We start from the raw sequence: 25,580 nt of genomic DNA on the forward strand, positions 1-25,580 counted from the left end.
TCTTTTTTGTCTTACTTTATCTTTTTTTATATTTTTTCTATTTTTCAAGCAAAGAACTGCATTACAAGGGATATACAGTACAAAGTACAAATGACAGTTTCCGCACTATCTTATCTACTAAAGAGCACAGTTATACACCCAATGCTCTCTAATTATTTCTGAGCAAGTAGTTGTTCTTTTTAAATTGAATTTATTGGGGTGACACTGGTTCACAAAACCATACAGGTTTCAAGTGTACGTCTCAATAAAACATCACCTGCACACTGTATCACAAGCCCACTACCCCAAGCGAAGTCCCTTTCCATCCCCATGTTTCACCCCTTTACCCACCTCCACCTAGTCCCCACCCCTCGTTCCTTCTGACTATCATCACACTGTTATCTGTGTCTGTGTTATGCATACATGTTTTTGGTTACTCCCTTCACCTTCTTTCACTCAGTCACCAATACCCCTTCCCTCTGACGGCTGTCAATCTGTTCTATGTATCGATGCCTTTGTCACTATTCAGCCAGTTTATTTTGTTCATTATGGTATTTGTCTTTCTCTGACTGGCCTATTTCACTTAATATAATAATCTCCAGGTCCATCCACGCTGTCACAAAGGGTATGATTTCCTTCTTTTTTATGTCCATGTAGGTTTCCATTGTGTAAATGTACCACAGATTTTTTAATCCACTCCTCTACTGACAAGACACTTGGTGTGTCCCCAGATCTTGGCTATTGTAAATAACAGTGCAATGAACAGAGGGGTGCATATTTTCTTTTGAATTAGTGTTTCAGGTTTCTTAAGATATCTTCCCAGAAGTGAGATCGTTGGGTCAAAGGCAGATCCATTTTTAATTTTTTGAGGAGACTCCATACTCCTTTCCATAGTGGCTGCACCAATCTGCATTCCCACCTGCAGTTCACAAGGATTCCATTTTCTCCACATCCTCACCAGCACTTGTTTGTTGATTTATTGATGATGGCCATTCTGACAGGTGTGAGAAAATGTGTGAGGCGTGAGATGATATCTCATTGTGGTTTTAATTTGCATTTCTGTGGTAATTAGTGATGTTGAACATCTTTTCATATGTCTATTGGTCATCTGTATGTCCTCTTTAGAGAAGTATCTGTTCAGTTACTTTGCCCATTTTTTAATTGGATTGTTTGTTTTTTTGGTGTTGAGTTGTATAAGTTCCTTATAAGTTCTTTATAAATTCTCATATCAGAACTGAGAATCAAAGAGCAGGCATAAAGATGTTTTGAAAAAACTCAGAGAGCACAGACAGAAAATCAGAAAGGACACAAACACTGGAACAATCTGACTTAGTTGAAAATTATAGGACATTCCATCCAACAGGAGAAAACACAATCTTTCCCAAGTGCATACAACACATTTTTAGGTCCAAGTAATACAAAGAATGTTTTCTGACCACAATGAATTAAATTATATATCAGTAAGAGTAAGATATCTAGGAAGTTCCCCAATATTTGGAAACTTAATAACACATTTCTAAATAACCCATGCATAAAATAAAAAATAAAAAGGAAAATGTTAAATATTTCATACTGAATGAAAATGAAAATACAGTAATTGAGATTTGAAGGGTATAACTAAAGTGTGCTTACAAGAATATTTATTGTACTAAATAAATAATTAGAACAGAAGAAAGGTCACAAGTCAATATCAACTTCTGCCCTATGAAAACAGGATTACAGATGAAGAAGGAGACACTTGGACTGAAATTTATCACCAATGAAGAGGACCACTTTCCCTGAACCTCAGACCTAGACACTATAGAAGAGGCTGATAGCTTACTGGATGATGGAGAGTTGATGAAACGTCTCATTAGTTTTTAAAGTTGGAAGGTGTGGTTAGAAAGCAGTAAGTATCACTTAAAATTTTTAAATAGGACTAATAGCCAGGGATAAGTTGCCAAAGCCAAAGTGACTAAATGAGAATAAAGTCACTGAGACTAAATTTCAAAAAAATAGTGAGGCCAGGATTATAAATAGGTCGAACCAAACACAGGAAAGTTGTATTAAGCAAGGATGGTAGGCAGCCTTTGAGAGAAGAGTTTAAGTCGGGCACAGTCTCCAAGGAAGAAGTATAGTTACCAAGGAACCAAAAAGTTAAAGACTTAGTTAAATATCATGGCTTGAAAGGTCAGGTTTTAATCATTTAAATATCAAACAATTTTAAAACTCACTTTGGTATTCTTTTGTCTAATACTATATTCCAAAATAGAATGTCCTGAACTTTTAAGCTAGTCTGTTTTTTCCTCTTCTATATTTTAAGTAAAACTAATTTATGAAAGGCACTAGTGTTCTTATGTAAGAAGTGCTAAGGTTTTCTTAGATAATTTGTTGGACAGTAACATTTCAATAAAAATAGAATTTCATTCAGTGCTCCTCAGGGTAGATATTTCCTGGCTGCCTACCAATGCTGGAAACCCACCTAGCAGGAGGATACTTGGGGACCCAATGATAATATAAGCCTAGGCCAATATGCCTAAATGATACCTTGATTTTAATTTAACAGTAAAAATATTAAATCCAATAATATAATTAGCCATTTCTCCCTCTCAATCCTTCTTCAGAAACACAGTTCTAGTCAAATTGACCAAAATGTTTTTTAAAACACTTCTAAAAACAACAAAAAATACTTTACTTTTAAAATACTTAACTGTAAAATCTCAGACAAACTTTGAAGCGGAATATGGGTAAATTATTCTAAAGGTCCTAGGATACATTCTTTTACATAATTACAATTTTATTATTTTTCACCAAATAAAATTAGTAGATAAAAGGTAATAGTAGACATAACATATAGCAAATAATTATTAATAAAACATGATAGTATTTTATAAAGTTTTACTTATAAAATTTATATTTGCTTATCTAGCATCACTTGAATACCACCTAAAATATCCTCCAGAAGGCATGTAACTTTCCACTGGTGGAACTGACAAAGATTATACCAGGTGACTGACTGGAATTGACACTTCATACGTCTATAACTCAAGAAGTAATTGAAAACCAAACCATTATAAATGCATAAGCAGAGAAAGGTAATGCAAATTGGCTTGAAATTAGAAACATGAGAAACAAAACAAACTGTAAAGTTACAAAGCATAGCAAGGAACCTTTTAGAAATAAGTAAAATGATAACTTAAGACTACAAATAAAAAATGAATCTACGAGGTAATTGGAAATGGAAATTGGCAACATCAATTAATTATAATATAGAAAAATATTCTTAAGTGAGGAAAGAATAAACTATCTCTCTGCCTTTCTGTTATGGACTATTCTACTTACATCAAATGTTTTCTGGTCAAATATTCCCACATAACCTCAACTTACTGCTTGAGAAGACTCAATATAGTAGCTTCTATTTGCTGATTTTATTATGTGCTTTCCTAACTCCCTTAAAATTCAAGGTTTAGTTTTACCAAAACCCCCCCCCCATACTCTTCATTCTTCTTTCATTTCCCAAAGTCTAACTTCTGGTTTAGGCTAATATTATCCAGTTCTTCTGTACCCTCAATATTCCTCTTATCAGTATAAAATCATTCTACAAAACTTATCCTTTTCGCTCAACAAAAAAAAAATCAATATTATTACCTCCACTTAAAAACAATGATTTGATTTTCATTACTTATCAATAATGCCTAAACAACTATAAAATTAAAGTTAGCTAATCAAAATATAAATAGCCTCTGGAATACTATCTTTGGCTCTTTCATTAACCCATATTACTGCAATGAAAAGTAAGAAAAATAATTCTGGTGAAACCCTCTTGACAAGTTAGAAAATCTAAAAACAAAATCCCTCTAGAAAATATAGTTTACTATTTTTGGTGGTTGTTAGTCTATTTTTAATCTCTAATTAAGGTATCATTCATACATTCATTCATTCAACAAACATTCATTTAGTGCCAATAACTGACAGGCACTCTATCAAGTGTTTGAAATTTAAAAGAGATCCATCAGCCTCTATTCTGGAAGAACTAGTGTCAGGGTCTCAAAAGTCACAAATTCAAATGGCTATAGGTGCTAGGCCTGAACAGGACTGGATATAATATTATAGGGACTAGTAAGAACCATGATGAGCAGGAGAGGGCATCCTCATCCTACAAGCAAATTCAATATTTTTAAAAATATTATATGAGCTTAAACTTTCTGGGGCCTACCAGTAATTATAATTATAATTTCATCTGCCATTCACAGTTTTATTCAAATATTTACTGAGTACTAATTCTGTATGTATCCATTTTTTTAAAATGAAACAATCAAGAAGAAGAAAAGTAAAAGATAACACTCTATGCCAAGCACTGTTCTAAGCACTTTATATATATATATATATAAACTCTTTTTATAATCTTAAGGAGGAGGGGCCATTATGATCCCCATTTTCAAGGTGACGTTTAGAACTTAACCAAGGTCATACAGAAAGGAACTAAAAACCCAAAATCATTCTGGCTCCAGAGTTCATGTTCTTAACTGCTTTTCCAAAGCAGGGGTTCACAATGCCAGTCTTGGTTATATGCTCCTTTGATATAGTCTGATAGCACCTGTGCTTCCCTCCATCACAGGATTTTCCTATTTAATTGTCTGATTACAAGTTGAGCTGTGGACTTTTCATTATCCACTGTATCCTCAACATCTATTATAGTAATCTGGCATAGAGTAAATTCTCACTTCAACAAACATGTGTTGAATAAATATTATATAAAGTGACTAGCACAGGGACAAGATTGATAAAAAAGCAAGCCAATATAATATCTTGGTTAGGTAGAATACACAGGGAGTATATTATATCCCAAGAAGTTGTGTAAAATAAAAATTATAAGAGAAGTTTAAAAGCTGTTGGATTAATGCATATACAGATTACTAAAGGAGCAAGAAATTTTTAAATGCTAAAATCATCATTCATAGTTAATAACTTTCTCACAAATCACCCCATATTGCCTTCCTTATCTCCAGCGCAGACAGTAAAAGGTTCCTAACTGGTCTTCTTGATTGCAGGCTCACTTCTTTTCTCTAAACTATTTCTCCTAGCTACTGCTAGAACTGACTTTCAAAAACAATTTGTTGTGTCACAGTCATATCTAAAAATCCTTGAATGCTCCTCACTGCCTACAGTCCAAGTTTCCCTAGCATGTATGTTTTTAAGTTCTTTTTTTTTTCCCCTAAATGTTTTCTAAAATGTTAATCCAGATAGCAGCTGTTAAGTATAGGTGAGTATTTGCTTTGTGGACAATAAAGCTTGATCTACTAAGAATTTTTGGAAGAATACTAAGCATATTTGGAAGGAATGAAAGAATAGAATGAATACTTAGCCACAAACACATGATGTTATTAAAAATAAAACTAAACTACAAGAGTGGCTGGTCTAAATGTCACAAGAAAAAGGACAAAAGTTACAGAGATAAAGAAACCAAGGAAGAGGCTTGTAATTTGAACATAAAGGGAAATAATATTTATGTGTAAAATATAATTTAAGACTTTTAAACAAAGAACAATATGGTAAATTACAAAACAATTTATCTCATTCAAAAATACATCCTTTGACCAAGTAAATACTGAAGCACTAACTCTACCAAAAGTGAGGTCTGGTCTTTGCCCTCCACTGTTGGGAGGTGATCTGTAGGCCCCTGGAATGTCCTGCCTGATGAAACTATCTTTGCTTGCCAGGAGTCTAACAATATGATCTATGATGGGGCTTTGGAATATGCCCTTTCAGTTCTGACCTCCAGAGGAAATGGAGAATAAATATGTTAGCCAAACCTCTGGGAGGGGCTAGAAACTGAAGGTCAGCCATGCAGACAGTATGTGATTGAACCACAATATAAACTGTGGATGCCAAACACGTGGGTGAGCCTCCCTGGTTGGCAATATTCTAATATTGTCATACATATCAGCCAGGAGGAGGTAACAAGACAACAAGAAGCTTTACATTTGGGACCCTTCCAGATTTTACCCTATATGGCTCTTACTTTGGCCAGTTTTCATTTTTATCCTTTAGTTACAATAAAACTGTAATCACAAGTACAGTGCTTTCCTGAGTTCTGGAGTCAGTCTGGGAAATTACTGAACCACAGGGAGTCCTCGGGGACCCCCAAATTTGTAGCCAGCAGGTCTGAAGTGAAGGTGGCCCTGGGGACTCCCACATTTGCAGCTTATGTCTAAGTAAAGGCAACACTGTAGGGGACTGTGCAGTCGGCCTCACCTCGTTACAATAAAAGTTTTTGTCACTCTTTTTCTCTCACACAATTTAGACTGTCCTCCAAGTCATAGCCATCAGCAGGAAAGCACACCATTTCCCCTGCTGGGCATTACTGCCAAGAGACTATTCAAGACATGGCAGACTATAGAATGATGCCATAGTTGCCTCTTCAGCTAATGGGTAAAGTGACCCAGTGTAGCCATCACAGATGAGATCCTTAATGAACACTAAATATTTCTGGATGAGGACAACCCATAGTGAGATACCAAATGGGATTTATCTGTAAACTAAACATGTTTTATTGCCTAATAAAAGTATGAGGAAAATGGAATGAGACTTTGAGAAATAAACTTTGTCTTCCACAATATAAAAAACATAAAACATTTCCCTTATTCTTCATATCAGTTTTAAGCCAGCACAGAAAGTTCAAAATCATATAAAAATAGGACCTAAGATTCATATCTAGACTACTGCATAAAATACTTCATGAACAAAATAGCAAAATATGTTATACCTCTGTTACAGTGATTTTTATTCCTAGTATTTAAACATTTATCAACAATTTAACACAGCAAGTAATTAATTGATTCACCAGACTTTTACATACCTTTAAAGAATATTTGCTTTCATAGCTGTATTGTCATTAATCTCTACATTCAACTTAAAATTCTTACTATTTCTCTTCAGTGCATCTACCTTTACATTCTCTCCCAGAAAGCCCCACCCTACTTCAGCCTAGTGAGTCACACTCTTCTTCTCACAGGGTGTACACATGTGCATACAGTCTATGGGGAACATGTATCTGCCCTCACTGTCCCTAAGCTAAGACCAGGACCTCTAAGGACATGCAAAAAGAAAGGCAAATGATAGAAATATGGAAAAATGAAAATCCTTGTGAATGAAGAAAAGAAATTGATAGAAGCAGTGGAAGAAACTAAACTCATAGTTTATGATGAGGTACTTGACACAAAATAATAGGTTTCAAAGGTAAGACTGAGGGAAGTATATTTTAGGTACTGTCAGGGCAATGCACTTAACAATAACAGCACCATCCTGGATTTATTATTCTGTTGTTCTGAAATAAATAAAACTATGAATCATTCAAGATGCTACCTGAAACTAACATTCAAAAACATCTTTGGGAGCCTCCTAGAATCAGTAATAAAATCTATCTTAATTATATCTTGATAAAATATTGAGGTACAATACTCCAAGATTTAGAAAAGGTGACCCAGACATGTATTTAAAACTTCATTTTTTCTTGAATGTAGTTACAGCCTGGGAAAGGGGGGTATGGGGGGACTGCATAGGGTGAGGGAGACTTACTCTCTCATTATTTCCAAATTAGAATATGAAGGCTTTATACTCTACAGCATAAATAAATCTGGTCTAATATGCCTCAAGGAATCCTAAACATATGTAAGGCTTTCACTTACATGCTTTTCTTCTCAGACAGCCAATGTAAGTACAGGAATTCTGAACCTCATCTTGCCATATTTCTGGATTAGGTATACTGATCTCATCTCATGCATATTAGACAGGACTAAAAGCCATATTCTTGAGTCTTTTATAGTTTGATTTTTCTGGTCATCCCATCAAAAATAAAAGAGGTAGCCATATTTTTTTTCTCCAGTAGTACAAACACTCTCAGGCCTTTTTCTTTCAGATACTATGCAAAACTCTGAACATAACCAATAACCAACTCATCCTTATCCTTACACCTACTTCACCACCCACGTCTATCCCCATGACCCCTGCGCCCTCACCACCTGTTAAATTTAAAACATTTTATCTTTACAGAAGTAAGATGATTCGTCATTTAAGTTTGATTTCTTCTATCCAAATTTAATCTTCATAAGACTAAGTATCATGTCTAATTATTCCTGAATATTTTAAGACCTAAAAACATACTAGTCAAATACACTATCAAACTATGATATAATTTACTTATCCATTCTATTATATAGATTAAGAATATAAACTCAAGGCATCAGGTTACCCAGAAGCCTAATTTAACTTTACCCATGGGGAACCAAATCTAGGCATCCTAAAAACTGATGCATATTTACTGATAAAATAAGGCTATGAAGATAGGAACCAATCATTATGGGTATCACATCACAGTTTAAAACTTTCAGTCATTGTGCTGCAAAAACCATAATCAACAAAAGAAAATAATTTTGGTATAATACTGAGAATAACTTTAATAAAATTAAATTGGTCTCTAAAAATCAGTAATAAATATAATCTTGCAAAATTTAATCACTATTTCTCTTCTAAATAAAACTGCATTAAATCTCCAAAACCATTTATGTGGCCAGAAATTTCTCTTTCTTTCCTCAGACTCATAATAAATAGAAGAAAAGTAGGTTCTGTTAATTTTTTTGTTGATAAGTAAAATTATACCCACAATATAAGTTTCAATAAAGAGAACTATACTATTTCTTTAATATCTTCAACCTATTTTCTTTTGGTTAATAGTTTAAGAAACATGGAAAAGTACTGGGAGATTTTAATTCAGAAATATATAGTTGTTGTTATAACACCTATGAACTAGAATTAAGTATTAATAACTTAAAATATTGTTCTTCCTTACCTAAGTATCCCCCAGAAGTATATTTTTATATATTTTGAAAGATAAGGGGGGTAATATAAATCATCTTTTTTTACTAAAATGACTTTTTAGCACCTCAAAGGAACTACAGAAAAGAGAAGGACATTAATAGTAAGATTACAAGTAGGAAGAGTCTATTATACTAACAGAAAAACTAACAGAGAAGGCAATGTGAGGCTCTCAGGAAGAATGAAAGTGGCAGGTTCTAGGAGAGGTGATGAAGAGCCTATGCAGCTAATAAACACATGAGCCATCAAAATTCCCATCCAAAATAGAGGATCTGCATTATCACAGCAATTTAAAGCTATTTCCAAGACTTTTCTTTTTACCTTTGTATAAAGTCTTAATCCTCTGGTCATATCCACCAGTTACTCTACCCTTAACCTTAATTTTTCAATGCCATCTATCAAACTCACAACAAGAACTTGAGTACACGAGTCATGGTCTACTTCTTTAGGAGTGCCACCATCCTGCTAGCATCTATATGGACAATCCACCCAAAATCCTAGCCAACTCTACTGACATTTTCTCCTACTCTGCCTCATTCCTCTCTTACACCATTCACAAAATTTGACTCAAAATGGATCATGGACCTGTGCAAAACACAAAACTATAAAACTCCTAGAAAATAACAGAGAAGAAGATCTACATGGCCTTAGGTTTGGCAATGGCTTTTAAGGCACAGTAGCAAAGGTACCAATGACACCACCAAATGTTGAAGAGGATATGGAAAACAGGAACTCTCATACATTGCTGGTGGGAACACAAAATAATGCAGCCACTTTGGAATACAGTTTGGCAGTTTCTTACAAAACTGAACATACTCTTTTATCATGCAACCCAGCAATTACACTCCTTAGGTATTTACTAAAATGGCCACAAAAAAAACCTGCACATAGATATTTATAACAGCTTTACTCATTATTTGCCAAAACCTGGATGCATCAAAGATTTCTTTTTGTAGGTAACTGAAAAAATAAACTGTGGTACATTCAGACAGTGAACTATACAAGGGGGCACACCCTCCCTCCCAAAAAAAACATAATTATCTTGTGGAGGGTGGGCCCCCTGTGGTACAGACTTCTCTCCTAGGTGGGTGGGTGTTCTAGGAACCCATCTGTATCAGTGTACCAGCTGGCACTGTTGTGAGAGGCTGCACTCAGCTTCAGTGAAGTTTTTGGAAGACTCTTTCAACACATTTGCCCAATTCATGACGGGTGATTTACAAGCACACCTGCCCACACCGCGCTGAGTATTCAGCATCTTTTGACCAAAAAACAGCAGGACTCCCCATGCAAAATCCTCCCTATTCACCTGATCTCACCTCAAGTGACTTTTTTTTTTTTTTTTTCCAAATGGGAAAAGTCCTCAAAGAGAAACATTTTGCTGATATGAAAGAGGTGAAACCAAAGATGTCAGAAGCGCTAAAAGGCATCAAAATCAACTAATTCAAAAACTGTTTTGAGCAGTAGAAAAAGTCTTGATAGGTGTATTGCATCAAATGAAGAATACTTTGAAGGTGACTGAAGTTTAAATGTATTAGGATAAATACACAATTTTTTATAAATAAATTCTGGGTTTTATGGGAAGGAGAGGGTTGCAAGGTCCAACTGGCCAAACACTATCAAACAGATGGCACTCTTTCTCCAGTGTTTACTGTGTGACCTTTGTCATAATTCAAGTGACCATGTATTTGGCCCTGTTTCCTGACTATTGTGTTCCTAAGTAATATATTTTTTAAAGTGATATACCGATGTGCAGTAAAATATTCACAGCAACATTATCTGTAACAATTCAGGCTAGAAACAACCCAAATATCTATCAGTAATAGAATGGATAAGTAAATTATATATATTCAGACTATACTGCAATAAAAATGATCAAACTATGTCTACATGTAACAAGAGATTAACTGTACAAATGTTAACTGTAATAAGCCAAACACAAAAAAAAGCAAATAATACTTATTTCCATTTATATAGAGTTCAGAGACAATAATATGTAATACTTATTAGAACAGAAGTAGAGATAGTGATAATCTCTCTGAGGAGAAAGGGACAAAGGCTAGATAGAGATCAGGAGGACATCCAGGGTGTCTGGAAGACTGGTAGAACTCTAGGTTTGTGTGACAGTGGCAAAGGTTTGTTCACTTTGTGAAAATTTTTGAAACTGCAAACTTATAATTCATGTATATTTCAGTATATGGTACATATCTATGAGGAAGTTTGTTTTAAACACATGTGAAAAAAGAACTTGCTAAATTTTAGAATGTATATTCTCAATAAATTGCTGAAAAGCAAACTAAAATATAAGTAGAATCAAATATACTAAAAAAAAGTGAATATAGAACATTTTAAGAAGCTCTCTGATAGTACAAAAGAGAACAAAAAATGTAAAGAATAAAAGCTAAAATATACAGAATAAAAATATATTAAAATTTTAAACAAAATAGGCAAAAATATTTATATTAAAAGAAAAACAAGAGGTTAATGTTTCTAAGCAACATATGAGTAAGCAAAACTCAAAGTAAATAGAAAAAAATGTGTCTACTTTTTGATAATAAAATTCATAGTGGAAAAATAAAAGCAATAAACATGTGTTAGTTTTTAAACATTAGAAAAACAAAAAAGACAAAATATAATAGCCTTATGGAGAATGCTTGAACCAATGGATTTAAACCTTCTCTGAAGTGACTTCTAAATGTCTTTTCATGAATAAACATGAAACCATACCCAATTAATTAAATAACAGGACTACTTAATCAGTGACTCCACAATCAAATCCAGTTCTTCAATGCATTGTTTGCACCCTTTAAAGTAATCATCATGGACTACATTTTCTATGACTAAACATTATACAATACATTTAAAATAATACTGCACTAAATAGAAAATCACATAAAATAAGTAACCACAAATCAATTTTACTGAAAATTTTATGATTTTAAAATTTTATTGCAGTCCAACAATAACACACAAGTTTTCTATATTTTACTTTTGGTAAGACTGGCTCAGCCTGGGGAATAAAAATTACTAGGTGTGTGTTCAATAACCAAGAAATAAAATCCAACTTAAAAAAAAAAAAAAAAATGTCCCTGATTTTCCTTATCCACTACAAAAGTCTATACATTTCTTAACCATGTCTCAAGTCCATTCCCATTTATATATCATCTTTTCAGTTCTTGGGGGAGAATTGAAACATACTGCAAATTTTAAGTCTGAAGTTGTTAAATATCTACTCTTCCAGCAATCTAATGAGCATAGTGAGTTTTTTAATTAAAAACATTAAGATGTACTGTAATGTTTACTTTTAAATTCATATGTTGGAGGAACTGAGTTAAGCACCTTCCATCATTTCAACAATGATGAATAAAGGGTTCAGTTATTCTATGCAACTAGAAAGAGCAAAAGCTATTATTTAAATTTAGCCTTTCATTGTAGAACTCTAAAAAATCTACTAGGTCAGGCATTAAAACCAAAGTACTGGCTCACACTAATAAGAATTATACACTTTTTTTAAGTGTTCAGTTGAATTTGAAGACACTTGTGTGACATATCAATCCTGTGCCTTTGTTAACCATGAAGATTTACAACCATAGTTTGTTAGAACAATTAGTCTATCAGACATTTTAGAAAAGAAACAGCCTCCTAATCATTTTAGAGACCAATAATCATTTTTTTCTGAATCTACTAATACCTATCTCCTGAATGTTTTCTTTTTAAATTTAAGCTATTATACTGAGCAAACATAGAAATTATGCCATGTTACAATGTGAATCTTTCATAGAAATATTTAAAATATATCTGGTATTAAGATATAATAATTTCTTCATGTTTCAGTGAACAAGATTTAGTAAGCCAAAAAATGTCTTCTGGGAAAATAGAATCTTCAGGCTCACTATACAAAAGCAATTAAGAATTCTCTTTATGTATCACTGTGATTTGTTTAAACTTTCCTCTGAAATGGTAAATGAATGAGACTGAAAGGATCCATCAGGCCATATTCAGTTTCAATAATGAATGATATATTAACAGACTAGATAATACAAAATTGAACACTAGAAATATGAGATTACAGAAAGCTATCCTCATTTTATCTTGCATCTGCTTTTAAATAAAAATAATTTCATATTATATCTGTAATCACATAAAAATTAGGCATAATCATTGAAAACCTCTATGTGTAAACAACAGATCTTCACATTTAAGCAAAGGCTTTCTTCTCTTCAGCCACAGTTACAATAACAAACTCTCAACGGTTATTTTTCTTTTACTATGATACAAACAATACAACACTGATTAAATCACAGAACATTTGTATATACAAATAACAAATCTTACCGCTAGATTCTTTATGAACTGCTTAGTCCTGGACAAACACTTAAGAACTATAAACTTATTTTTTGGTACAAAATAAAAAATTAAAGGAAAACAATACCCAGGAAATAAATCTGAATGGCAAATGAAATAAATAAATATAAATAAACCTAAATTCACTACCTAGCAAAGTATGTTAAAAAAATCATAGATGAATACTTGTCAAATTCTTATTAAATTAGATGAGTACATGTCCTTGAAAAATTAAATGCAGTAAAAGTACAGCTTTTGTAATTCTTTGTTTTATCCTCTCAATGAGATCCTCACATAGGGTGGGGCAAAAGTAGGTTTACAGTTGTTCATATGGAAAATAACATGATAATTAATAAATAATACAAGAATAAACTGTGTTTCGCATACTTACACTGTAAACCTACCATTGCCGCATCCTTTATTTTACTCTTTCATTCTACATAGCAAACATTTTACTTTCAAAACAAAAAACATATCATTGTACAAATATTTTCCACAGAATTTTAATAAAGCAAGTAAATTGCACATGAGAAAATGACTCCAAGCACAGAAAAGCAACAAATTTATTGCTAGTAACTTTTAAGAGATTATTAGGTTGTTCCGGTTTTTTATTTTTTTCCTTTTTTTTTTTTTAATTTATTTTATTTGTGTATGTGTGAGATGGGAGAGATGGGGCAGAGTTTTGTTTATTTTTTTAATCAAGTATAATTTCCTAAAACCATTCAAGACTGATTCCTTGTATCTTCTTTGACTGAATCCTGACTACATACAATCCTACCGGGAACACAGAGAAAGTATGAAGTTGAGAGATACACACAAACAGGAAATGAAGAAAGACAATTTACTACTTCAGCAGAAACAGAACTTTGTAAATGGGAAATAATCCAAGATCAGGCTTAGTCAGACTGAAGTAAAAATGTGGAGTTTAGTTCACAAAGAAGAAAATTAATTACTTTTACCAATTCAGCAGAAAAATAAATAGGCACTTAGGTAAGAACACTTCAGTCAATCTTACCGCTTTATAAGTGACTAAAATTTTAGAGTGGCCTTTCCATCTACTTATACTACAACCGATAACCACAATGCCCTGAAAGTAAGAAAAGGGAAAATTATTATAAAATGTAAAAGCATCCAATTGTAGGGCTTTGCAGTTTAAAATACTGTCTGTCTAGCAGCTCTAATACAAACTTTCCAAAACATCTATAGACATGCCTGTGAATAACACAGAGGGAAAACTTTAAATCTTATACCAGGACAAAACAGTCCGTGTGCTATCAGAGCTTCAAGGCTGATAGATCTCTATTGAAAAGTTTGGCAAACAGACCTTGTATATTGTGCAGGCAGCAAACCTAACCAACAAAAATGACCCATTTCTGTCCCCTCACTGTTCACTATAGATCACAAATACAAGGTTTATACCAGAAATGAGGCAGCCATTCTTCCATGTGTCCACAACATCATGGGCAGCCTGCTCCTACTTTCTCCATCTTATAGATGATTTTCAAATTGTCTCTATGACTACTTGGGGGTAGTCCCTTGAATCCTTTCAAGTGGTTCATGAGGTCAAAACTATTTTCATAATAATATTAAGCAATAATCTACCCTTTTTATTATCACTCTCATGAGTATACAGTACAGTTTTTCAGAGGTTACATGACATGGTATCATAACAAACTGAGCAAAAAGGAACATGAGAATCCAGCTGTCTTTAATTAAGCCATACTTTAATTTGCAAAAAAGCAAAAAAAAGCCACTCTTCACACTAAATTTATTTTTTGCTTTAGAATATTTAATTATTTTTCATAAAATGTTATTTATTAACACAGTAGGTTTATTATTTTTTTAAATGAATTAAGATATATTTTCAGTTTTAATTTTTTTAACAATTGAATTTTATCCTTTTTATTGAACTTATTGGTGTGACACTAGTTAATAAACTTATATAGGTGCCAGGTGTACAATTTTATACATCATCTGTATATTGTACTGTGTGTTCACCCCCCAGTCAAGTCTCCTTCCATCACCATTTATCTCCCCCCACTCCATATTCTCTTCTACCTTCCCTCACCCCTCTCCTCTCCCTCTGGTAATCACCATACTATTGTCTGTGTCTGTATGTCTTTGTTGGTGCTGTTGTTGTTGTTTTTTGCTTAATCCTTTCATCTTTTTCACTCAGCCCTACAATACCCTCCCCTCTGACAGCTGTCAATCTGTTCTCTGTGAGTCTGTTTCAATTTTGTTTGTTAGTTTATTTTGTTCGTTAGATTCCACATATATGTGAAATCATATGGCATTTGTCTTTCTCTGACTGGTTTACTTCACTTCACATAATACTCTCTAGGTCCACCCATGCTGTCACAAAGGGCACGGTTTCCTTTTTTATGGCTGAGTACATTGTGTAAATGTACCACAGCTTTTATTGTCATTCATCTACTGATGGACACTTGGGCTGTTTCCAAATATTGGCTATTGTAAATAACGCCGCGATAAACAGGGGTGCATATATTCTTTTGAATTAGTGTTTCAGGCTTCTTTGGATACATTCCCAGGAGTGGGTAAAAAGGCAGATCCATTTTAATTTTTTGAGGAAATTCCATACTGCTTTCAACAGTGGCTGGACCAGTCTGCATTCCCTCCAACAGTATATGAGGGTTCCCTTTTCTCCACATCCTCACCAACACTTGTTCTTTCTAATATGGTAAACATTGCTAAATATCAGCCACATAAATAAAAGCTCTTTAGGGTCCTCAATAATTATTACAAGTGTAAAGGGGTCCTGAGACCAAAAAGTTTGAAAATTGCTGCTCTAGAAAGTCTAAGTCCTTTAAAGAATTTCACTTCCTTTATTGATACAAACAGCAAGTCCAAGAAAATAACTGAGAAGAAAGAGTATGTGTATGACTTTTATGGTCACTCATAAAAGATGTGCAGTAGTTGAAAAGACAGGAGGATCCCGGAAAGCAGAACATATTGGAGAATATAATATTCATATACTCCATCTTCTCAGAGGATTATACAGTAGAGGACAAAAGAATATTCTATTACATCCTAGCACAGTTCCAGCCAGACAACTGCCATGAACCGTCAACTGGCACACTAACTGAAATTTAAACAGAGGGCAGAAAAGAACAATCTACAACCCCTGTCAACTAACAAGCACTAGGACTGGATGAATCTTTCATTATTTAAGGAAAGAGAAATAGCACCATCATGAAAACATATAGGAAAAATAGAACTTTAAAAATAAATTTCATTTAAAAGTCCATTAAAAAGGAATAAAGTTTTAGAAAAGCTCGATACCCTCAGCAGGATGCCAGAGAACAAGACCTCTTAAGAAAAGATCAAGTAATAAGAAAAAAACTAGATAAGAAGAGAAAATTACAAGATGAGATGAAAGGTTAGTAAAGCAAAAAGTAAATATTGCAGAAAAGAGTAAAAATTCCACGTAAGAGGAAAGAAAGTGACATTAAAGAAAATTAATTTTTCATGTGAGGTCCAATCTGAAGATTTTTCAGAATGCAGGAGAAAAAAACCAGAAGAAAAATTAAGTCATCATATTACATAAAAATAATCAACATTCAAGATAAAAATTTTAAGTGTGTCCAAAGAAACCAGACCACTTAGAACTGATTCAAGTACTAAGGGCATTTAACAACCACATCTTTCTTGAAAATGTACTTGATTTAGCACTGTGAAGATGGTATATACTTCACCACCCCCTTTTTTAAATCTGAGGATATTATTTATTGATTTTAGAAAATAAGGGAGAGAGGGAGAGAGTAGGGGGGGAGGGAGGGAGGTAGAGACAGAGAGATCAGCGAGAGAGAGGGAAAAACATTGATAGGTTGCCTCCCATATACGCACCGACTGGGGACTGAACCAGTAACCTAGGGATGTGTTCTAACTGAGGCTCAAACCCGCAACCTTTTGTTTTTAACCAGACACCAATAAAATGACAGGAATTAAATTGACCCAGAACAATAAAAAACAATTGGAGAACAATCAGAAGATGATAGATTTCAATAAATTTCTGAAATACAGAGAATAGAAACTTATTGACAGATAAACCACAACAATGGAGGGAATGTCACTGAAGGACAGGGGAGAGCTGACCATCAGTAAAGTGAGAGCTGAGGGGAACAACTCTGAAAATGCGAGGCCAATTAAACAAAAGCAATGAGGATCAAGCATCACTTAGCTATTACATTTGGAGATTTCTGCCATCTAAAAAAATTATGTTCTGATGAAGAGTTTGGGACATTTTGACCTTAAATACTAGCTAATACTTATAATTTCCTTCATCTAACACAACAAAATAAATTCCAAGGACACATACGAATATGTGTCACATGGAAAAATGAACTGTTACCTTGTTTAAATTTCTTTAGTCAAAAATAAATTGTATGATGTAAGAAAAAATGTCATCTCTACAAAAGCCATAAACCTGCCCAGTGCTTTGATCAAATTCAAGGCTTTCAAATTATTGTCTTAAAACCGAAGCATGACCATGGGTAGGTGGAGCTTTCTCCTCCTCCTGGAAATCACATCTAAGCAACAAGAAAGATTTTTGTGTTTGTGATTTTTTACATATCAAAGAGATTTTTTAAAAACCCCAGTTTCCTGCATAACTCAAAAGTAAATATAATCTATACCAGAAACCTCAAGAGAAAAAGTTCTAAGGAAATTTCAGAGTATGGCTGGAATAACTAGCAGCAGATCTCAAAAGCTCTGCACAAAAGTACACTCCCTAAATATAAACAGCTTGCCCTAAAGTGTAAAAGCTGATTTGGTGAGTCTACTTAAAAATCATGCAGATAAGCCAAACTGCCTAGAACATCTGATTCTTCAGCAGAAGTGAGGCTTTAAGTAGTATAATCTAAAATATCATTCCCCAAACCCCCCTCACATAGCAACCTCCTGCAAATAACTGACCAGGAATGTCTAATTTACTTAAAGATGAGTAATATTAATTTAAGAGAATTAACATAGCATCAATACAAAAATACCAAATAAAAGAGTTAGAAATGCAATACTAAAACAGAGATCAGGTTTAGCAGAAAAATACTGCCATACAAAGAATAAAAATTTTTACTGATCACTTTTACATAACTTTAAAAATTAATAAAAACTCTCACTGCTATAAAGAACAAGACAAAGCAATAATGTAAAAATTCAAGGCAAAAAGACGGCATAACAACTAGATAAGGTAACATGACAAAACACAGGGGAAAAGCTTAAGGGAAAAACTGATCATCACACAGAAATAAAGACACAAAAGAAGATATCATTTAAAGGATACAACAAAAAGGAAGTGAAAGGAAAAGGAGTTTTAAAGGACAAGGGCATCAATATTAGATTTAGAGCAGAGACTCTCATAGTAAGTAGTCCCTAGACCAGCAGTTGGCAGTTTCACTTGGGAGAAACTGCAAATTCTCAAGTGACTACAGATCTACCAAAATGAGAAAATCTGGAGTGAAACCCAACCATCTGTTTTAACAAGCCCTCTAAATAATTCTGATGCACAATGAAGTCTGAGAACTTGCGCTTTGCAAGATGGAAAAGGGGATATAGTATAAGCATAGTCAGAATGCCCAAACAATATTAACATCACAAACATTTAAAGATACAAGTCAAGAAGACTTCAAACTTGAAACTACATACTAAAATGGCATACGTGCCACAGAAAGTTGACCTAGCAAAGTCAACTCCAAGACATACCAAGTTCATTACTGAACTTTAGAGATGAAGAAATAACCTTTTGAGCAAAGAGACAAAAAGACTGAGTTACCTAAAACAGGTGGAAAAAAAGCTTCACAGCAACATTAAATGCCAGAAGACAGTGGAACCAAACTCACAGGTTCAGTGTGAGACAAGGATTTTATATCCCTCCAAACAACCCTTCAAAAGTAAAGGTTACAAGCAAATACTTTCAAACATACAAGAACTACAGTACCACTGTTCGCATGAAGTACTCTTGAGACAACTACTAAGAGATAAACTTCAGCCAAGCAAGAAACAGCTGAGAAATTTATGGGAAAGGACTAAGGTTCTCAAACCATTTAAAAGGTACTTGGCTAGTGGGAGCGGCCGCAATGCCGGTTACTGAGGAGCGATGCCAAGGGCAATCATGACCCTACAGTCGGGCCAGTGCGACAATCAGACTGGGCTCGAGTTCTGGAAACAGCTGTGTGCCAAGCATGGCATCAGCCCCAAGGGCATCATGGAGAAATTTGCCACCGAGGGTACTGACCGCAAGGATGTCTTTTCCTACCAGGCAGACGATGAGCACTACATCCCCAGGGCTGTGCTGCTGGACCTGGAACCCCGGGTGATTGACTCTATCCTCAACTCCCCCTGTGCCAGGGCCTACAACCCAGAGAACATCTACCCGGCAGAGCATGGAGGAGGAACTGGCAAAAATTGGGCCAGTGGATTCTCCTAGGGAGAGACATTTTTGACATCATAGACCAGGAGGCAGATGGTAGTGACAGCCTAGAGAGCTCTGTGCTGTATCACTCCATTGCTGGAGGGACAGGCTCTGGCCTGGGCTCCTACCTCTTAGAACAACTGAAGGACAGGTATCCCAAGAAGTTGGTGTAAACATACTCAGTGTTTCCCAACCAGGATGAGATGAGTGACATGGTGGTCCAGCCCTACAATTCACTGTTCACGTTCAAGAGGCTGACCCAGAACGCAGACTGTATGGTGGTGCTGGACAACACAGCCCTGCACTGATCGCCACAGACCGCCTGCACAACCAGAACCCATCCTTCTCCCAGATCAACCAGCTGATACCTACCATCATGTCAGCCAGCACCACCACCCTGAGTTACCCTGTCTACATGAACATCGATCTCATCAGCCTCATCACCTCGCTCATTCCCATACCACGGCTCCATTTCCTCATGACTGGTTACACCCCCCCTCACCACAAACCAGTCAGTAGCCACTGTGAGCAAGACTACAGTCCTGGATATCATGAGGCAGCGGCTGCAACCCAAGAATGTGATGGTGTCCACCAGCCAGGATCACCAGACCAACCACTGCTATATCGCCATCCTCAACATCATCCAGAGGGAGGTGGACCCCACTCAGGTCCACAAGAGCCTGCAGAGGATCTGGGAATGGAAGTTCGCCAACTTCATCCCCTGGGGCCCAGCCAGCACCCAGGTGGCCCTGTTGAGGAAGTCTCTCCACCTGCCCTCTGCCCACCGGTTCAGTGGGCTCATGATGGCCAACCGCACCAGCATCTCATCGCTCTTTGAGCAGACCTGTTGCCAGTACTACAAGCTGTGGAAGTGGGAGGCCTTCCTGAAGCAATTCCGCAAGGAGGACAACTTTGAGGAGAACTTTGATGAGCTGGACACGTCCACAGAGATTGTGCAGCAGCTCATCGACGAGTACCATGCTGCCACGCAGCCTGACTACATCTCCTGGGGCACCCAGGAGCAGAGAGTCCCCCAGGACAGAGACTGTCATCTGCCTTACTGGTTGGCCCAGGCCCCGCCTGACTGACCAACCCCTCAGAGCACAGATCAGGGACCTCGCACGTTTCTTTCTCCTAAACACACATACTCTCTGTTCGCCTGGGGACATGTTTATTTCTCCTCTTATGAGACTATTTATGTCTAATAAAGCACTGGATACAAATAAAAAATAAAAATAAAATAAAAGGTACTTAACTTTAAAAAGAAAAAAAAAGTAAAATCATCTACCCTAAGAATATGAAAATAATATAAATAAAAATTGAGAGGACAAAGGATAAACTGGGATTCCAAGTTTATAATTTAATGCTAACAAAACAGTAAATATAAGCATATTTAACAGTAGTAAAGTAATAGTCATTAAAAAGTAAGTAGAGAAATGGAAGTAAAAGAGGGGAGGTAAAAATACATTCTACTTATAGTAGCAGTCATAGATAGGGATTTAATAGGTGATATATAAAGAAATATAGAACTAAGGACAGCATATAAAAATATAATTATGAACCGAACCACTAGAATGAAAATACAGACCATGCAAACACCAGAAAACTCAAACACATTGCACTCACACACATTTTAACAGAAGAATGAAAGATTTATGTTTAACTATAAATACAGAAACGTAACATAATGACAGCATTGATACTCAACATTTCTATCATATGGATAAATGTAAATGGAGGAAATCATTACTTTAAAAAATAGAAGTTATACAAATGTCCATATGAGAACCTGCATTCAAATGTTTAGAGCAGCATTATCCATCATTACCAAAAAGTGGAAACAAATCAAATGTCCATCAGCTAAATAATGGATTAACAAAATGCTGTAAATCCATAAACTTAAATATTATTTAGCCATAAAAATGAATGAAATACTGATTTATACTATTAAGCAGATGAGTCTTAACAACATTGGGCCATATGAAAGAACCTAGTCACAAAACACCACGTATTGTATGATTCTATTTCTATAAAATGTCTAGTATAGGCAAATCCATACAGACAGAAAGTAGACTGGTAGCTGACAACAGCTAGGTGTTGCTAATGGATACAGTTTCTTTTGGAGGTGATAAAATTGATTGTAGTAATGGTTGCACAACTCTGAATGTGCACTGAATTGAACTCAATGAAACTATACATTTTAAATGAATAAATTGTATGATATGCAATTACAGCTCAATAAAGCTGTTTAAAAATACTGTTAGTTTTTAATTTAATCTTTATTGTGTTTTTTTCCATTACCATTTAGATCCTTATACTTCCCTCCCCTCAGCAATCACCACACTGTTGTCCATGGTCATGAGTCCCTTTTCCTTTTTGCTCAATCCCTTCACCCCCTAACATGCCACCCCGCACCCCTTAGTTGTCATCCTGCTCTCCATTTTTGAGTCTGTCTCTGTTTTGCTTGTTAGTTCACACAAAAGAGTTATCAATGTGGATCACAAAGAAAATACTCTGCTGTATACGAAGCACATTCTTAAATACTGTAATTCCAAAAGAAAACTGAAATAGTAAGATGGACAAAAGCAAATATAAACAAAAAGAAGTAAGACTCACAATATTAGTTACAATATTAGAAGTTAAGATAACAAAAGACAAAATAAGTCAAAAAATCATAAAATATAAATCCAAATGAATAAAATACATGAGTTTATTAGCACCAAAAAGCATAATATGAGTATTTATGAAGAAATTTTAGAAGGCACTATAATTAAACAGACACTAGTTTTAGGAGGCTTTGATTCACCATTCTTAGTCCAGGACTAATCAACCAAACCCAAATATGAATATAAAAAACTAAAACTAAAACATAATTAGTAAGGTAAATATGACTGACATATATCAAAATCTTTACCAAGAAAATTTTTAAATATCATTATTTGAAGTGCCTGAGCAGAGCAAAAATTGATAATACCTTATAATAAATTCCAAAAAAGCAGAAAAAGTAAAGATAATATTCCATCATCTCAGCATAATAAAGTTTAATATTAATAACAAATTCAGAAAAAAAAAGGCCCTTCTACCTTGAAACTTCAAAACTCTTTAAAAAGTATAGGAAAGACAAAAAGTAAACAAGACATATATCCCTATAAATAGTACTACAATTTAAATTTTACTTATGTGTAATTGAATTAGATGAGAAAAAACTACTTTATAAAAAAACTAAAGTTATATTTAATATAACTGAGTACCTAGAAAATCCAAGTGAGTCAACTGAAAAATTTATTACAAACAATAACAAAATGTAACAAGATAGTTGGAGAAATAAAGTTAGTGTACAAAAATTAACAGCTTTCAAGTTTAAAATTTCATCTTATATTTTTAAAAATCTGCATAAGTCCTACAGCTGGCATCATACTTAATGGTTAAAAACAAAACTTTCCTGTCCAAAGATGAGGAACAAACAAGGTTGTTCACTCTCACTACTTCTATTCCACATTAAATGAGAGAGAGGTTTCTAGCCATTGCAAGAGAAATAAAAGGCATTCAGATTAAAATGGATAGTAAAAGTGCCCTTTCTTTGCAGATGACATGGCTGTCTATAAAAAAAAGTCTGATGGAATCTTCAAAAAGTTTTAGAATAAACATTTCACAAGATAAAAGATTAATATATAGAAAATCAAAATATTCCTATATATTACTAACAATTAGAGATTAATTTTTAAATACTATTTACAATAGTACCAAACAGTATTAAATAAATCTAAGAACAGCCAGAAGAGTAAAACTGGTATTTACAATAACAATAATTTCTTAAAGAAAATAAGAAATTTTTACCAGGTTGATAAATTAGAAAACGTGACATTGATAGAATGTCAGTTCTCCAACTAAATTGACCTATATAGTCAACGAAACTTTAATCCAAATCTCAGCAGGCTTTTTTTGTAGAAATTGACAGCTGATTCTAAAATTCATGTGAAAACACAAAGAACTAGAATAGGGAAAACAACTGCTTTAAAGAAATACAGAAGACGGTGGCAGAGTACGGTAGATGTTACACACACCTCCTCCTAGAACAAAACTGGAGTTACAACTAAAATATAGAGAAATCAATTTGAATAACCAACTAAAGACTAGCTGAAGAGAAGTTTTATAATCAAGGATTTGCAGAGGAAGCCACATCAAGACTGGTAGGAAGGGCAGAGGTGCAAAATGGGCTGGCCCACTCCCACAGGCTGCTACTGAGGTTCCAGAAGGATATCTCAGATGCAGAAGCTCCCCATGAGAAACATGGGGTCTCAACCCCAAGCCAGACTCCCCAGCCCAGAGCACCAGAGCCAGGAAGAGGCATCCACATCAGGCCACCAGAGAGAGACATAGGTCTGCTAGAGACACAGACACCCTCTAAAAGGCCAACACACAAAATCTTAGCCACTCACCCTGAGCTCTAGCGGAAGGGTGGTGGAGTGGACTAGACTAAGGTTTAAGGCTCTAGGGAAAGACCTGAAGGGAGAGCCAGTGGGACCCCTGGGCAAATTAAAATCACAATGATATATCACCCCACACCTGTCAGAATGGCTATCATGAATCGATAAACAAACAACAGGGAGACAGAGAAAGGGAACCCTTTTAAACTATTGGTGGGAATGCAGATTGGTGCAACCATTTTAGAAAGCAGTATGGAGTTACCTCAAAAAATTAAAAATGGACTTCCAACCAAGATAGAAGCCTAGACAGACATGCTGTGCCTCCCTCCACAACTAAGAAGGAATACAACTACCTCAAAACTAGAGAGAACCAGAAGTTCCAGAAAATCGAGCTGCATGGAAGTCCAATAAACATAGATATAAAGAAAAAATACTCATCCAGATAGGTGGGAGGGGTGGAGCTGGGGCGGAGAGGATGCAGCGCCACAACATGATGAAACAGGTCACTCTCTACTGACGAGCAACCTAAGGCTTTGCCCCTTACAACGTAACAGGAATGACAGCTCTATCTAAGACACAGAGGCAAACAAACACAGGAGCCTGTCAAGATGAAGAGACAGAGAAGTATGGCCCAAAAGGGGGAATGGATCAAGGTTCCAGTGGGAGAAGTAAGGAACGAGGAGATAGCCAACCTAACAAACAAGGAGATAGCCAACCTAACATATGCAGAGTTCAAAACATTGGTGATAAAGATGCTCACAGGCTTGACAGATATGCTTAAGTACGGCAAATGCATAAGAGAAGAAGTGAAGGCTATGCTAAATGAAACGAAGGAAAATCCACACAAAATCAATGGTGAAGGGAAGGAAACTGGGGTTCAAATCAATGATTTGGACATAAGGAGGAAAACAACAGTTAACCAGTACAGAATGAGGAGACAAGAATTGAAAAAAATGAGGAGAGGCTTAGGAACCTCGGGGAAACTTTAAACATGCCAACATCCAAACCATAGTGGTGCCAGAAGGAGAAGAGGAAGAGCAAGAAATTGAAAACTTACGTGAAAAAATAATAAAGGAAAACTCCCCATATTTGGTGAAGGAAATAGACATACAAATCCTGGAAGCACAGAGTCCCAAACAAGCTAGACCCAAAGAGGACCACACCAAGACACATCATAATTAAAATCCCAAAGGTTAATAATAAAGAGAAAACCTTAAAAGTAGCAAGAGGAAAGCAGGGCGTTACCTAGAAAGGGACGCCTATAAGACTATCAGCTGATTTCTCAAAAGAAACTTTGCAGGCAAGAACAGACTGGCGAGAAGTATTCAAGGTGATGAAAAGCAAGGACTTACAACCAAGATTACTCTATCCAGCGAAAATATCATTTAGAATGGAAGGGCACATAAAGTGCTTCCCAGACAAGGTAAAGCTAAATGAGCTCATCATCACCAAGCTATTATTATATGAAATGTCAAAAGGACTTACTTAAGAAAAAGAAGATCAAAATTATAGACATTAAAATGACAACAAAGTCACAAGTATCAACAACTGAA

The 25,580-nt window shown here is 35.1% G+C and overlaps 1 protein-coding gene and 1 pseudogene across 2 annotated transcripts in view; one reads left to right on the forward strand and one right to left on the reverse strand.

Annotated features, from left to right (window-relative positions):
• RNGTT (RNA guanylyltransferase and 5'-phosphatase) overlaps positions 1-25,580 on the reverse strand; it is a 263,048-nt gene that overhangs the window by 127,619 nt on the left and 109,849 nt on the right. The gene's annotated exons all lie outside the window — the stretch shown is intronic.
• Positions 19,286-20,688, forward strand: LOC150007446 (tubulin gamma-1 chain pseudogene; annotated as a pseudogene).

The sequence above is a fragment of the Furipterus horrens genome, unplaced genomic scaffold, assembly GCF_987537825.1.
Source record: "Furipterus horrens unplaced genomic scaffold, mFurHor1.1.pri manual_scaffold_6, whole genome shotgun sequence".
Taxonomy (NCBI): domain Eukaryota; kingdom Metazoa; phylum Chordata; class Mammalia; order Chiroptera; family Furipteridae; genus Furipterus; species Furipterus horrens.